Genomic DNA, 16066 nt, shown 5'->3' with positions numbered 1-16066 from the left:
TACCATCATCTTTTCTACTGATCAGAACGTCTAGAAAGGGGATCTTACCATTCTCCTCAAGCTCCATCGTAAATTTGATATCGGAAGATATAGAGTTAAGGTGATTGAAGAACTTCTCAAGCTCTGCCCTACCATGAGTCCAATTCAGGTTGGTGTCATCGACAAATCTTTTCCACCATGCTGGTTTTAGGTGGAATGAGCCAAGGGCTTTTCTTTCAAAGTACTCCATGTATAGGTTGGCCATGATAGGTGAGAGCGGGGAACCCATGGCGACTCCAGAAATTTGTTCATAATAGTGATCTTGGAAACTGAAAAAAGTGGACCGCAAACAGATTTCTGCAAGCTTCGTTGTTTCAGTATCGGTGGCCATCTTTATAACTTGAACAGCTTCATCAAGAGGAATCTTCGTGAACAAAGATACGACATCAAAGCTTACAAGAATATCATCCTTATGCACTCTTTTATTCTTAATGAGCTTTACAAAATCACTTGAGTTTTTTATAAAAGAGTCAGTGTTACCAACCAAAGGTTTTAGGATCTTAGCTACATACTTGGCTAATTCATAGGTAGGGGAACCAATGGTGTTAACAATTGGTCTAAGGGGAACCCCTTCCTTATGGATCTTTGGTAATCCATAGATTCTAGGAATAACCTCATTCTATGAGGGAGATGTTGGGTAGGAAACAATCAAGCCTGGACTAATATGACTTGGGCCAAGGCACCTATTTGACCAGGTAAATTTTCTTATTGAGAGCTTAAGATAAACTAACTACAAAGAGGAAATTAAGTCCTCCATTTGTTCTCTAGATGGGTCTCTGATAATTGAGCCCCCCTTTTTCCCAATTGTACAGCGTGGTGTTGAAATTGGTAACTAGAAAGTAGTTGGATTCCCATTCAATATATTTTAGATTTAATAAGGAGGACCAATAGGCTAATTTATCAAGGTAAGTATTTGGCATGTAAAGATTGATAAAGTTAACAATCTTATCCCAAGGGAGGTGAAGAAGAAAAAATGTCAACTAATGTGCTGAAGGAAGGACCTGAATTAGCTGAAAATAGGAGGCAAACCACATTGTTCACAGGCCTCCTGTGGCTCCTCTTTAGTTGATTTCTTTAGCCATATTGTTTTTCCAAATTTTCCTACATTTATGGAGGATAGCTAACTCCATTTTACTCTCACGGAGTATGCATATTTGGGGTTTTTTTGTTTTGATTATATTTTTTTTACTGAAGTATGTTTTTCTTTGCTTCCTAGACCTTTGCAGTTTCAAGACATGGCTTTCTTCATTTAGAATTTGATTTGGGGGATCCTCTAGAGGGAGGGACAAAACTACTTTGAACTTTGGAGCTTCTAGTGTTTGGATTATAACAACTAGTATTTTATTTTAAATATTAAAAAATTTAAGTATTTATATGGAGAAAAATATCAAACATTGAATATGGAATTTGATCCAAATTGGATCATTATATTTTTTGTCATCCATATCGATGCATTTAGAATGGAAAAAGTGGAGGAATCAATTCATGGGACTGTTTTTACCGACGGGACCAAGTTTGGTGAAATGGAGTCTAAAACCTTCCAGGAACATTTTGAGGCATCAAACGATGTTTTTTTTTGAAGTTAAAACTTTTTCATCTTAATGTAGAACCTTTTCATGCTATTCTACACACAGAGACCTTTCCAACGGTGCAAGAAGCACGTCAATTAGAGTCCATATGCAAAAGTTATGCCACTCAGAAGTTGACCTTCTTGTTTTCACACCTATAGTTTGGGAGGATGCTGCGTCAGCCCCCATTATTCATGGAAAAGGGGCTAGACACGTGTTTGTGATGTAAAAGACTCTAGAAGAGTTGATGTGGTCAAAATTAACCACTAGTAGGCTATTAAGTTGTGTTATAATCGAGACACTAGGAGGAAGAGGCATTCCATTCTTTCGAGAGAATTTTGTTCCATATCTGAGAAAAAATAGGCAGGAGAGATAGGAGGTAGAGCACATGGAGAGGATTTGTGCACTATAGTAGCCCACATACCATAGGCATTACTTCTTTGTACCTGTAGCCATATTTCCAGACAGAGAAATAGAGTGAAGCAACCTCACCTTCCACCTGGGTTTTCTCCCGAAAGGGATTCCTAAATATCATATATTATGTCTTGTGTGTGTTTGTGTGCTTATTTTGTCGTTGTCTACTTTTCTGCATAATTTCCATTCGCATGCATGCACTAATTACAATTAAATCCACAAACCTTAAAGTTTAATAAATTGTAATAATGTAGAATTTTCAGAGTTTTAATATAATATTGTTAGATATGTTGTGACGAACTGTCCAATGGAATATCCATGGTAGTTTATGGATCATTTGGTATCAGAGCTAGGTTTCTTTGGTATTTGTGGATATTTGTAGGGGATCTAGGTCGGCAGGGTTGAAAACTGTAAAACCCTAATCATGATCGATGAATATGTAAATGAACCTTGTGATCCCACAGAGGTGAGGTTTTTGCAGCTTGAACAACAAGTCACAGATATAAACCTCAATATAAACCTCCTCATGGTGGCTCGAGGAAATAAGCTGAGGATATTTAGAGAAGATGGGGGTTCGAATGCAAAGGAAAAATCAGAAGGGGGATCGGGAATACATGGAGAACCAGCTGAAGAAAGGACTCAGAAAAGATCAACCTAGTTCGAGTGCCATGAATCAATCCCTATTCAAAATGGAAACAAAAGTCGATATCAAGACGTACCATGACGAGATCAACACTTTGAAGCCGAATCACTGGTTGTAGCAACTGGAAGTTTATTTCAACGTCCATCAAATTGAGGAGGGGTAAAAGATCTCATTTGCGTGACTGAAATTAGAGGGCCATGCACTGACTTGGTGGGAGAGTCGCACGGAAACCCTAAGGTTGGAGGGAGAACCTGTAGTGACTAAGTGGGAGGATTTGAAAACCCTCATTAAGTCACAGTTTTATCCCCTTGGTTACGTTGAGTACCAATGGATCCGGTGGCATTACTTCAGGCAAAAGTTGGGACAAAGCATGCAGGAGTACACCACATAATTTTGAAAGATGGCTATGGTGTTGGGTATCTCTCCAAGAAGGCATATGTACTCCTCAAGTATTCGGGGGTCTACACCACCATCTGCGTGAGCAAGTGATGTTGTTCAAGCCCAAATCGGTGGACGAGGCTTATGTACAAGCACAATACCTAGAGAACATAGGCCTGAAAAGAGCATAATCAAGTGGATCGAAGCAGAAGGAGAAAATGGAAGCTTCTAAGGAGGGGAAGAAGAAGCAAAAAGGGGGAAAAGATAAAAATACAATGGCCACAACACACTAGTGCAAAGATCCTAACAACCACTACAACCACTGCAAGATTGATGGCTATATAGAATAGAAGTGTTGGAAGTTGCATCCAGAGCTAAACCCGAGAACAAGAAGAAAGATAGTAAGAAGAAGAATCTCATGGCCATTGATTCGAGTAACCAAGTTGAAAGCAACTCAGACGTGGATGATAAGATCGTTTGTACATCAGTGCAAAAGGAGGTGAATTTGAATAGACTTCAACAACAAGAAGAGAAATGACCAAACTATTCCATATAAAGATACAGGTCAAGAAGACAAAGATTGATGCTTTGTTTGACTCAAGATCGTAGGGGAATCTCATTGCAACAGAGCTTGTCAAGAAGTTGGGGATAGAAGTTTGTGATCATCCAAACCCATATCCATTGGGATGGCTAAATAAGGATGCAGAGTTGAAGGTAACAAAACGATGCAAAATTAGATTTGATATCAGTGCTGATTTTATTGATGAAGTAGATCTGGATGTGGTTCCCCTTGATGTATGTGGAGTTGTGTTTGGGAGTCCATACATGTACATGCGTGATGAAATATTCATGAGGAGAGCTCACCAATACTGACTCATCAAGGATAAAAAAAAATTCATCATCAACATGCACAAAGGAAAGTCAAAAATTTCACTAGTAAGTGCCAACCAAGCCAAGAAATTGATCAGTTCCGACAAGAAGAACATTTATTGTTTTTAAGAGAAAGTCAGTCTAAATAGAAGTCAATAAGAGGCAAGGCATCCCTGAAGGGGTGTATTAAGAAACAAAAACAACAATTGGAGGATTTGTTACAAGCATACAAGGATGTGTTCCGAGAGCCCAACGGTTACCACCTAAGAGAGAAGTGGAGCACGAGATCCAACTATTTCCATACTCCCCATTGCCAAATATTGGGTTGTACAGACAATCTATTATAGAAGCAAGTGAGGTGAAGAAACAATTGCAACAACTGCTGGAACAAGGTGTCATTCAACCGAGTGGGTCACCCATCATCATTGTGCTAAAGAAGGATGTCACTTGGAAAATGTGTATAGATTATAGGGCATTGAATAAAATCATGCTCAATAATAGAGGCCCCCTACCCAAGATAGATGATCTGCTAGATTAGTTGCAGCAAGCAAAGTATTAAAAAATACAAACAAACAAACAAACAAACAAACAAAACAAACAAACAAAACAAAACAAAAAGACAAAACAAAACAAAAAAAAACCAAACAAAAAAACAAAAACAAAAAAAAACAAATAAATAAATGAATAAACATTTAAATAAATAAATAAATTATTGTTAATCAGTTAGTAAATTGAAAGCCGAAAATAAAAGAAGACATCAAATATTTTTCAATTAACTATTAATAGCTCCATGATTTGCCCTGATGATGGACTCACTAAGCTAGTCTGGAACGTTGGTTTCAAAAATTGTTTACAAGTTTTTCCACAAAAAAAGAACCAAAAAAAAAGAAGAAAAAAATAAAGAAGAAGAAGCAAAGTATTTCACCAAGCTGGACTTGAAGTCTGGATATCACCAAGTTCAAGTCAAAGAAGAAGATACATGGAAGATCACCTTCAAAACCAGGAAAATGTTTGTATGAGTGGTTAGTTATGCCATTTGGCCTATTAATGCACTAGATATGTTTATGAGATTAATGAATGATATACTTCGCCCTTTTATAGATTCATTTGTTATTGTCTATCTGGATGATATACTAGTATATAGCGCTACTCGGGAAGAGCATATTTCACATTTGACATAGGTGCTGGAAACATTTAAGAAGCACCAGCTTCTAGAAAATCTCAATAAGTGCGAGTTTGTTCAGCGGTCCTTGGTGTATCTGGGGTATGTAATTAGTGGAGGAGAGCTAAAGATAGATCCTTCCAAGATGGAGGCCACCATGAAATGGCTAGTGCATACTAATTTTCTAAGGTCAGGAGTTTCATTGGGGCAACACAATACCTAAGGAAATTCATAGCCTCATTTTCAGCGGTAGCAGCACCGCTCCACGCCATAACAACAAGTGGCAAGAGTTTCCAGTGGGGAAAAGTCAACAAAAGGATTTTGAGGAGCTAAAGAAGAAGATCAATCAAGCACCAGTTTTGGCATTACTAAACTTTTAGTGTCCCTTTGAAGTGGAGACATGTGTGAGTAGGTATGTTATGGGAGTTGTCTTGACACAAGGAGGAAGGCCTGATTGCTACCATTATGAAGTATTTCATGGGGCAGTTCTTAACTACCGTACCTATGATAAGGAGCTCTATTCCATGGTGCAAGTTGTGAAAAAGTGGAAGCACTATCTGATGGGAAAGGAAACAATGATCCACACAGATCACCATCCATTACAGTACTTGCAAGCCTAGTGTAAGCTACAATAGACCAGGCATTACAAGTGGATAGGGTTTTTACAACAATTTCATTTGGTGATCAAGTATAAGAAGGGTAGCACAAACAATTTGGTCGATATGCTTTCAAGGCCACCCACATCAAAGATTAGAACTTTGGGGACTCTTATGCACATGGAGCCATTCACCTATGATGCATATAGAGAGGCATATTCAGAATATGGTGACTTCAAGGAGGTGTATAAAAAGTTGCAAAGTCAGAGTCATGTGTACGATGGTGACAACACCATTCACTCCCATCTCCAGGATGGGTTACTCTACAGGTTGGATAAGTTATGTGTTCCTAAAGGTGAGCATTTGCGACTAATTAAAGAGGCTCACACCTCCAAGATTGCAGGGCACTTTGGTGTAGGGAAGACTGTGGCTAACTTGCAAAGGTATGTGTATTGGCCCAAGATGCAAGAGCAAGTAGCTAGGTTCATAAGACGATGCATGCTTTATTGTACCAGCAAGCCTGGCAACAGGAAACAGGGTCTGTATCATCCCTTACATGTACCTACTCGTCCTTGGGAAAGCATTTCCATGGACTTTGTGGGAGGTTTACCGACAACAAAGAAGGGACATGACTACCTATTTGTGTTAGTTGACAAGTTCAACAAGATGTGTGTTCTGATGTCCTGTAAAAATACCATCAACAGACAAGAAGCAACAAACTTGTTCTTTGGATGGGCCTGGGTGCACTTTGGGATACCAAGGAGCATCATTTCAGACATGGAAACAATATTTCTCAGTGCATTATGGACTACATTGTGGGAGAATATGGACATAAAGTTGAAAATATCTACAACATTCCTTCCACAAATAGATGGACAAACATAAGTAGTCAATAAGACTTTGGTGCAACTTCTGAGGGGATACAACGAGAAGCATCTAAAGACCTGGTATGAAAATATGGTATAGATACGACATTCTTATAACATAGCAACCCACACTTCTATAGGAAAGTCTCCATTTGAGACTTGTTTTGGATATTTTCCACCTTCACCTTTGGATATTGCATATAGGAAGCAAGGAGGAGTGAGGAAAGATCTTACAGGAGATGCTTTGAGAACTGAAAAATTTATAGAAAATTTAAGGTAAATCCATCTATAGGTACAAGAAACATTGCAGAAGTCACGGGAGAAGTATAATGCTAGGCATTATCATCACAAAACAGAGAAATCATTCAAGGTGGGAGACAAAGTATGGCTACAGTTGAACAAGGAGATGTTACAAGGGCCTAACAAGAAAATCAAGGCTCTAAGGTATGGTCCCTTTGAGATACTGGAAAAGGTGGGTGATAATGCCTATCGACTCAATTTACCACCATATATGCACATTTATTCGGTTGTGAATGTAGATAATTTGAAACTCTATGAGACTTCCACGCTAGATCAGGAAGAGGAACAAATCCTACCTTGTATGGAGGATTTGGCACCAGACACTCAGGAAAAGATGAACGAAGATACATTTTTGTAGAATAATTCTAGAACTACAAGACAATGGCAGCATGACCTTTGGTAGATTAGGTTGAAGGGATAGCTTCCAGACAAAGCTAAATGGTACACCAGAGAGAAGGTAAAGGAAAATTGTTCTCACCCCATTCAGTAAAAGCTTTTGGGGACCAAAAGCCTCCCAAAATGGGGAGGTGTGATTCAAATTGGATCATTATATTTTTTTTCATCCATCTTGATGCATTTGGAATGGAAAAAGTGGAGGAATCATCTCATGGGACCGTTTTTACCAGCAGGACCCAGTTTGGCGAAATAAGATCTGAAACCTTCCAAGAGCTTTTTGAGGCATCAAACGACATTTTTTGGTGGTAAAACTTCCTTTCTATAACACACCATCTTTTCACGTTATTCTACACATAAAGACCTTTCCAGTGACACAATATGCGCGTCAATCAGAGTAAGTATGCAAAAGTTATGCTACTCAGATGTTGACCTTCCTATTTTCACACCTATAGTTCGGGAGGATCCTGCGTCAGCCCCCATTATTCATGGAAATGGGCTAGCCACATGTTTGTGATGTAAAAGACTCTATAATAGTTTATTTTGTAACTCTAGTTAAGAGTTGATGTAGTCAAAATTAACCACTAGTAGGCTATCACGTTGTGTTATAACCGGACCATTAGGAGGAAGAGGCATTCCATTATTTCGAGAGAATTTTGTTCCATAGTTGAGCAAAGATAGCCAAGAGAGATAGAAGGTAGAGCACATAGAGAGTATTTGTGCACTGTAGTAGCCCACGGGCCATATGCATTACTTCTTTGTACTTGCAACGATATTTTCAGATAGAGAAAGAGAGCGAAGCGACCTCACGTTACACCTAGTTTTTCTCCTGAAAGGGTTTCCCAGAGAACATATCATGTGTATTGTGTGTCTGTGTGTGTGTGTCCATTTTGTCGTTCTCTACTTTTCTGCATAATTTCCATTCACAGGCATGCACTAATTATAGTTAAATCCAAATATCTTAAAGTTTAATAAATTGTAATAGTGTAGAATTTTCAGAGTTTTAATATAATATTATTAAATCTATTGTGACGAACTGTCCAATGGAATATCCACGATAGTTTATGGATAACCATTTGAAAAGAAAAACACTACAATTTCTCTCAACACTGCAGAGCTATTGAGAACCCAACTCACCTTTGGTAGTTTCCATTAAATATGAACCATTAGTCTTAAGTTCTTTAAGTCTCTATTGGGCCGCCAAATTAACATTCACTTTCACTCTATTTTTCACCTTTATCCTCATTTTGTCACCTCATTCCATCACATTATCATTACATAACCCTACATTATCATTACTACATGAGTTCACATTTACATTTTCCAAAGTTATTAATTTCATGTATTTAGAGTGATTTTATGATTAAAAGTTAGAGAAGTAACATGTATTTGCTTATACCTAAAAGTGGATTGAGTTTGATGACACATGTAGATCATTTGGAAGCTTCCAAGACACCCTTACGTGGCCTCCCAAGATCAAATTCGAATTTCAACTCAAGAGGTGGACCATATTCCAAGGAGAAAGATCATGGAGATCTTGATGTGTCATGGGATTTGTATCTAGTATTTAGGGATAAGTTGAGACAAGTATGGATCTAGTAGATATTTAAGGGATCTGCATTTATTGAGTAGATATCCCTAATTCATATATAAATAAGAGAAGCATCTTTCAAAGGAAGGGGAACAATTATCAGTTATTCATTGCATCAGATTTATGATTGTTCATTCAACATGAATAATATCATTTTCTCCAAATCACGAGTTATGAGTGTTGTTTGATTCTTAAGGTGTGATAGTTGTTTATGTGTGCTCATTGAGGAATGGAAGGATCCCCATAACGAGATAAGTACACTTTGTTGTAGAGTAATGTTGTGAATATACTAATTTTAATTCTGATGTTCATCTTATTTCTTTGTTGTAAATACTTGTAGATAATTTTAGTGTGAATTCATGTTATGGCCATGTTTTGTTGTGTGAAGGTTGATCTCCTTTTAGTAGTTAGTTTTTATGTGAGAAGGACAACCAGGAACCCCTAAGTTAGGAGCCTTTTCTCCATGAGCTAGACTGAACTGAAACAAGATTTACTTTCTTATATGCTTTCCTAGATTACATTTATGTGAAGATTGATTTCCTTTCAGTAGCTAGTTTTTATGTGAGAAGGACAACCAGTTCCTCCTAAGTTATGAGACTCTTCTTCATGAGCTAAGAACTGAACTGAAAACAATATTTACTTGCTTTCATTTATATGCTTTCTTTCTTGCTTTCTTAGGTGTTTGGCAATGTTATTATAGAAAGATTGTAGAAGGACAATCAGGACTCTTGAACAAGAGACTCTTATCTATCTTCTAAAGTATACTAATTCCATTAATCAAACATTTGTAATATGCATTTCCATTCTAAATAAACTTCCTACACCTGTTTCATCTGAGGTCCCATATATTTTGGTTTGATTCTAAGTTTACGAAACCCTCGGGTTGACAAATTAAATGATAGGGATTTAACAGACAATTAAATTGCCCAACATTTTGGTGTCGTTGTCGGGGAAGCAAATTTAGATTTAAGCTAGTTAGGAGGATTGTTTAAGAAGCATTTTTATTTAGGGTTAATTGCATTTAGGAATTTTCATTTAAGTTTATTCTCATATTGAAAACATAGAAATAGAATAGAAATAAAAAACCCCCATTCACTAAAAAAAAACAAAAATACAATAAAAATCCATCTTTATATATGGAAGAACGATGAGTATAAGTTTGGAACAACTCACTCAGATCCTAGCAAGAGTCAAGATCTCCTCTTCTTGCGGAGAAGAGATATTGACAACAGCCAAAAGCTTAACTACTCCTCTAGAAGAAAACAATGAATTAACATTCGAAGAATCATGTATATTTGATGATGAACAATTATTTGAACAAGAGATTGAGAAGGACAAAGAGAAGTTGCAGCATGATCTGAATCAGAGTGGAAATCATGCCTATGAAAGCCTTATCGAAAGGTGGTTTCAATGGTTTCAAACAAGTACGAGGTTAGATCAATTTCATTTTTGTTCTTATTTCATTAAATCACACTCACAAAAACTAGATTCGATCATCCTTGTATATTTTCATTTTAAAATTGCAAAATTGAAAATGAACATATTTTTACTACTATTGCGTGAATGGTTACATTGGAAATTTAATTACACGTAATGGTTTGTAATTTTCAATTAGCATAGAGTAGGTAGGATGATATTTTCAATCTCGAATAAGTATGCTCTCCTCCTGTGTTTTCAATCTCGAGGATCAAAAAGTAGAATGTTTATAAATGTTTTCAAGGTTGCAATATACTTGTCTCCATTTGCTATTTTTTTTTCATCCTAAATCAATAAAAGAATCCTAAGTTGTTTAGATTAGAATAAAATTTAAATTCTTTATAAAAAAAGATTCTAATTTTAAAACTATACATATATATATATATATAATAAAATTCATTTTTTTTTAAGATTTTGATTTTAATAAAAAATAAATTACAACAAAATTCAAATTCTTTAAAAAATTAATTAAAAAGAAATTTAGGAATTAAATTCAGTTTGTTTTTAAAGATTTAAAAATAAAATAAAAATATCATTAGAAATAAATTTATTTATTTATTTTTTAATTTGTTGCAACATAAAAATTAAAAATATTTAAGAATAGAATTTATTTTTAATATGTAATTTAAAAAAAATAAAATTAGAAAATAATTCATATATATATATATATATATATATATATATATATATTTTAAACAAACATAAAAATAGAAAAGATTAAATATAGGATTTAATTTTTGTAGTTTTTAACACAATAACAAAATAAACAATTAAAAATTTTAATTAAAAAAATAATAATAGGGATGGGAAAGAACTTTTGAGGACTTAAAACAAGAGCAAGATGTTATTGAAGATGCTGCTAAAAGGGTGATCTTGTTGTATGGCAAAAACCCATGAATGCAGTTTGTCAGATTAAGTAAGCTACAGGAAGAAGGACTTGAGACCATTTGACGTTCTTTCGATGCACAGAGGACGATGCGTAGGCATGGAGAGATTGAGATCGGGGATGAGATCATTTAGCTGTTCGTTTCGACAATGAGGACAAGGAACGAAAAATCTTTTGATGAAGGAAACGAGGCAAAGTTTGTCATGGCGGGGAAGCGACATCATAGTTTCAACTCTGATTGTCGACGAATTCCTAAAAGGCAAGCCATGAATGTTTTTGTGCATAAGCTTCAGACGCATTATTTGTCCATCATCAATAGCTTGTGCTTGTAACGCCCTGAAAATGCACATTGTATAGAGGCACACTGATTCCCATTTAAGGAATAATCCCAATGGTCACTAATTCGAGTCACGGCTTTGTCATATGCCCATTATTTAGAACAACTTCGAAGGGGGATACCAAATGAACCAGTTGCTTCGCTTGAGCTAGCCCATTCGCTGTTGTCCATCTTATCGCCTTGCAAGCATTATTTCGTGCGCAATTATAGATTTACAATCTCGCCTTTTGCTCTCGGCCAAACTGATCCAGATTCGAGTAGATATGTTCCAGCAAAAGCTCCGGAGCAACAATCCACAAATAGGTTGTCCAAATTTCAAGCTTGTTATCGTTGGCAATGGAAGCACCAGGAAGACAATTTGTGTCAAACAGTATTTAATTGGAGAGTTTAAATGGAAGTTTATCCTCTTGATTTATTTACAAATTCGATTTAATTGCTCGGATACTACGCTATTATCATGGGCTATTATTATCATGGGATAGTGCGCTATTATCATGTTCCCCAACAAATTATCTAATCTGTATTATGTGGGCCTATGAGTTTTTTTATTTCATTAATTGCACCATCCACCCCAGCAATAAGACCGGCTTATTTTGATCCAGAATTTCGATTTCTTCAGCATGAGAAATCTCTAGCTCAAGAATTCATTGAACAATCAGCGATGTAGGCGAAGTAATCTGGCTATTGCAAAGTCTTTTATGGATGTTTCAACTGCCCATAATTTTTCATGCGATTTCCAGTATCCCTAAATCCCAGGCTTTAAGGTGTTATATAAAAAAAGGATTTACGTGGAGAGGCAGAAGGGAGAATCAGAGTAAAGGAGTTTCGGGAAGAGTTTAGCTACGTCAAGGGTTTTCGCGCAGCTATACAAGGATTTAGTGCATCTATACAGAGGCTTAAAAAAACACAAGATTCGCTCACGACAAAAAACAAAGTAAAATAGAGTAAGTTTGGAGTAACACAATAAAACTTAGGATTAAATTCTAATTCATGAAAATACATTCATATGAGACTGCGGCTCATTCACCAAGTAAAAACAAAGGTTTATAGTGATTTACACTTCACCAGGGGTTGCGGAATAACACACAGTAAAACACAGTAACTGTTGCTTTTATGCGCCCACGAAAATTTGCTCCACGATTTTCTCTCCTCACAGACTCTAATTGTCTAACTTACCCAACCTCTATCGCTCTCTCTACAACAAAATGACTTTTACATTCATGTTTATCTCAAAATATAATTTTACATTAATACATGGCAAAGCAAAATAATTCATACACTGTTGTTGTTGAGTGTGGATAGTAATTACGCAGGTGTTTGTGGAGTGTGGCCAACAGTCGCGCAGTAAATACTTGCCCATATTTTCCAAACTTCACTAAATGCCTTAACTTCTGTGATGTATTCCAAAATGGTCCACACGGTACTTATATTATGGTTTCAATCCTTCCATCTTCAAACAGAGGCACAACCTGTAAAAATACTTTTGATAAGTATGGTGGCTATCAGGGTGTTTATTGCAGTGGTTGGGACTATTATTTCCAACACTCCCCCTTAATCACAATTGCTGCTATTGACAATCCCCAAATAGTTTTTGAGATCAACAAAACTTTCACGTGCCAATGGATTTGTGAAGATATCAACAAATTGTTCTTGTGACCTGTAGTGCTGCAACACAAATTCATCATTGTTAATCAACTCTTTGATAAAATGATATTTAGCATCAATATGCTTGGTACTCTTGTGAAAGACTGAATTCTTTGACAATGCAATTGCTGAGGTGTTGTCGCAGAAAATAGTTGTCGTTCCTTCTTGGTCACGACGAAGATCCCTCAACATCCTTCTCATCTAAACTGCCTGACACGTTGTTGTTGTTGCTGCGACATATTCAGCTTTTGCTGTTAACAGTGACAATGTTGGCTGCTTCTTAGAGGCCCATGAAATGGCTCCACAACCCAAATAAAAAACATATCTTGATGTTCTCTTTCTGTCATCGACACTTCCTACCCAATCATTGTCAGTGTAACCAACTAGCTTGAAATCACTTGTTGTTGTGTACAAAATGCCATACTGTTTTGTCCCATTGACATACCTTAGAATCCTTTTTGTTGTTTGCCAATGTGTCTCTTTGGGTGTCTCCATGAACCTTGACACCAAACTTACTGCATTCATTATATCCAGCTTAGTGGCGGTCAAATACATCAAGCTGCCTATCATGCTTTTGTATAATGTTGGATTGACATTGCTGTTGCAATCTTCTTTGCTCAACTTTAACCCCATGATAGTTGGAGTTGGTGCGGGCTTGCTATTCTGCATTTTAAACCTCTCCAAAATGTCTACCACATACTTCGCTTGAGAGATAAAAATGCCATTTTTTGTTCGCTTCACTTCTATGCTCAAAAAATATCTTAACAATCCCAAGTCAGTCATTTCAAATTCACTTTTCATGACTTGTTTGAAATTATCGATGACGAAATCACCACTACCCGAAAGAATCAAATCATCTACATATAAGACGACAATAAGCATCTTACCATCGCTCTCTTTGATGTAGAGAGTGGGTTCACCATCACATTTGTCGAAACCATTGTCCAACAAGTAGGTATCTATCCTGCTATACCATGCGCACGGTGCTTGCTTCAACCCATAAAGAGCTTTCCTAAATCGATACACTTTGTCTTCTTGGCCTTCAACCTCATAACCAGGCGGTTGCGCAACATACACTTCCTCTTTTAGCACTCCATTTAAGAACACTGATTTTACGTCCATTTGATACACTTTCCATTTATGCTGCGCGGCAATTGCCACAACTATGCGCACTGTCTCCATCCTCACGACTGGCGTGAACGTCTCCGCGTAATCTCTTCCATGTTGTTGCTTGTATCCTTTAACAACTAGCCTTGCTTTATGCCTTTTAATCTTTCCCTCAATGTTTCTTTTGGTCTTATAGACCCACTTCACTCCAATGACATGTTTTCCTTTCGGAAGGTTCACTAACTCCCATGTGTCATTCCTTTCTATTACTTCTATTTCTTCCTCCATTGCTGCAACCCATTTTTCTTCTTTGACTGCATCCTCAAAATGGATTGCGTCATCTACATGACAAAGCAAGGCAAATAAGGAATTCAGACCAACGCTACTATCAACTTCATCTTGCTCATAAATTTCATTTAAATTTCTAAGTTTTGGTCTTCTTATGCTTGCTGAAGATGGGCTTGACATGTCACTTGGTGTTTTGCTTTGTAGTGTGCTTGGAGAAGCACTTGCTTGGTTGCGCGAAATTGTCATATTATTTGTTGATGGTGTTGCTTGCTGCCTGCTTTGTTGCACTTGAATAGGAGTAGAGGGAGTCACTATTGAGGAATTACTTGTTGTTGTTAATTCCTCTTTGTCCTCATGTGGTATACATGCTTTAACATTGACTGTCTTCTCTAAACTTCCATCCCATGCTTCCTCTTCTATAAACTGCACATCTCTGCTGATTATGACCTTCTTGGTTAATGGATTGTAGAGTTTGTATGCCTTGGATTCATCACTGTATCCAACAAATATACATTTCTCCCCCTTGTTGTCCAACTTCTTCCTCAACTCATCTGGGACATGTGCATACACCACACATCCAAAAACTCTCATGTGAGTGACACTATGCTTTCTTCCACTCCATGCCTCTTTAGGAACTATGTTCTGGACGCTTTTGGTTGGACATCTATTCAAGATATATGCTGCACAAGCGACAACTTCAACCCAATAATCATTTGGCAAATGCTTTGCCTTCATCATACTCCTTGCCATTTCCATAATGGTCCTATTCTTTCTTTCTGCCACACCATTTTGCTGAGGTGTATACCTTGTTGTAAATTGCTTGTGAATTCCATGCTCCCTGCAAAAATGAAGGAAATCATTTGAGATGTATTCTCCACCTCTATCAGTCCCGAGGACTTTGATGTAGTGTCCACTTTGCTTCTCAACAAGAGCTTTGTATTGGCGAAAGCGCTCAAACACTTCACTTTTCTATTTTAGGAAATAGACCCATGTATTCCTTGTGTAGTCATTTATGAAGGTCAATAAATAGTGGCTACCACCAATTGATGGTGTCTACATTGGTCCACATAAATCTAAGTGGACAATCTCCAAAGGTGCCTTTTCCCTTACTGACTTTCCTGCTGGAAATGTCTCTCTATGTTGCTTGCCCAAGATACATCCTTCACATAGGCTGTCCGGTTTTTCTATGAGTGGTAGTCCCTTCACCATGCCTTTCCTATGCAGCAAATTCAAACCTCCAAAGTTGAGATGTCCAAATCTCAAATGCCATAACCAATTTTCATCTTTGACCTCTACTTGAAAGTTTACTTGTATGACAACTGCATCTTTTCTTGCATCCTCTTGTGAGTTCATTGAGAGTTGTGCTTGTGCACCTTCTCTTTGAAAAGCTGACCTTATTTTAGGGGAAACATTCTATTGTTTGTCATCTGAACCTTTGCAATCAACTGTCTTCTTGGAGGTCTATCCAAAATTGTGCACACATCATTTTTGAAAAAGACATTGTAGCC

This window comes from Pinus tabuliformis, chromosome 5_2 (assembly GCF_031772625.1).
Source record: "Pinus tabuliformis cultivar Carrire ecotype Pingquan chromosome 5_2, CPIR1, whole genome shotgun sequence".
Lineage (NCBI taxonomy): Eukaryota > Viridiplantae > Streptophyta > Pinopsida > Pinales > Pinaceae > Pinus > Pinus tabuliformis.
Note: the sequence above shows the minus strand (reverse complement) of the source record.